This window comes from Arvicola amphibius, chromosome 2 (genome assembly GCF_903992535.2).
Source record: "Arvicola amphibius chromosome 2, mArvAmp1.2, whole genome shotgun sequence".
NCBI classification, from domain to species: domain Eukaryota; kingdom Metazoa; phylum Chordata; class Mammalia; order Rodentia; family Cricetidae; genus Arvicola; species Arvicola amphibius.
Window position 1 is genome coordinate 155,837,012 of NC_052048.2, and position 1,918 is coordinate 155,838,929.

Consider the following 1,918-nt stretch of genomic DNA (forward strand, 5'->3'; position numbering starts at 1 on the left):
CCAAAGTTAAACCAAGATCAGATAAACAATTTAATCAGATCTAGAATTCTTAGTGAAAGAGAAATGGGATACAGAGCTAAATAGAGAATTCTCGAAAGAAGATACTCAAATGGCTAAGAAACACTTAAAAGAATGTTCATGTTTTTAGGCATCAGGGAAATGCAAATCAAAACTGTTGCAGAATTTTATTTTAAGATGTACTGTAGGTCGCTGCTCCGGCTCCAGCATGGCGGCGGCCGTACGAATTGCTGGCTGTTTCCCTGCACTGTGTAGCATACCGGCAGATCACGGTCACTTCCTGTCTAGGCAGCTGTCTCTAAACACCTTCCCAGCAGCAGCTTCCGTTCTGACAGTGAAGACAGCTCTCAGTCACGGCACCTTGTCACCCAGGGGAACAGAAACCAACCACTGTCTGGCCAGCTTGAGCCATGCGCTGCAGACACAGTGCTGTGTTTCCTCTCCCATCACCTGGACGGGCCAGCAGAGCAGGCCCTACAGCTTCTTCACCAAACTGACCGCAGATGAACTCTGGAAGGGTGCCTTAGCAGAGACTGGCGCCGGAGCAAGAAAAGGCAGAGGCAAAAGAACCAAGAGGAAGAAGAGAAAGGATTTGAACAGGGGCCAGATCATCGGGGAAGGACACTCTGGTTTCCTGTGGCCTGTTCTGAATGTCCCTCTTATGAAGAGTGGAGTAGTTCAGACCATTGGCCAAAGAAGCAGAGAAGAGCAGGAAAAGGTGGAAGCCGACATGATCCAGCAGAGAGAAGAGTGGGAACGGAGGAGGAAGGTCAAAGTTAAACGGGAGCGCTGATGTAATGGAAACACATGGGGAGGTGTCAGTATTGGCCCTCCAGACCCGGGACCCAATGGAGAAACATACGAAGACTTTGACACCAGGGTTCTAGAGGTAAGAAATGTTTTCAATATGACAGCAAAAGAGAGAAGAAAGAAGTCAGTCGTGTGCTGGTTGCTGTGGGGAATGGAAATGGGGCCGCTGACCGGGCAGATGCTTTCAGAAAGGCAAAGAACAGAGCAATTCATTATTTGCATTACATAGAACTGTATGAAGGCCATACTATATTCCATGATATTTCACTAAGATTTAAAAGGACGCAGATCAGGATGAAGAAACAACCCAGAGGTTATGGCCTCCGCTGCCACAGAGCCGTTATCACCATCTGCTGTCTCATTGGCATCAAGGACATGTATGCGAGGGTTACGGGGTCTAATAACATGCTCAACCTCACCCGGGGCCTCTTCCATGGACTTGCTCGCCGGGAAACCCAACATCTGGCTGATAAGAAGGGTCTCCACTTGGTGGAGTTCCGGGAGGAATGTGGCCCTCTGCCTATTGTTGGTGGCCTCCCCACAGAGGGCCTTGAGTAAGGAGCCCGAGCTCGAGCCTGAGGTCCCTGACACCAAACTGTACTGGCAAGAAGTAAAGGCCATGCAGGGAATGAAGCGCTCAGTGTGGTCTGGGCTAAAGAGATCTGCCACCTGAAGGCCCCCAGCCTGCCCGGCAGTGCCCGGTGCTGGCCAGCGCCTGAAGAGACTCTATTCTACCCCTGATGTGCTGCCTTTCTTTTTTTAAAGGAAAGTCCTACCTTCTCTGTTTTCAAATAAATAATTGTAGATTTAAAAAAAAAAGATGTACTGTAGAGGGAGACTGCTCTTTCGTTTCCTGGCTGCTCAGACCCAAAATATTCACATAGAAACTGTATTAGTTAAATCACTGCTTGGCCTATTAGCTTGTACATATTTCTAGCTAGCTCTTACATCTTAAATTAACCAATTTCTATTAATCTGTGTATCGCCATGTGATTGTGGCCTACTGGCAAGATTCTGTCAAGTGTCCAGCGTTGGTGCCGGCTACATGGCATCCCCCTGATTCTGCCTACTCTCTCTCTCTCTCTCTCTC

General features: G+C 48.4%; 1 pseudogene; it reads left to right on the forward strand.

The window, feature by feature from the left end:
* Positions 1-226: 226 nt before the first annotated feature.
* Positions 227-1,501, forward strand: LOC119808308 (annotated as a pseudogene).
* Positions 1,502-1,918: the final 417 nt, after the last annotated feature.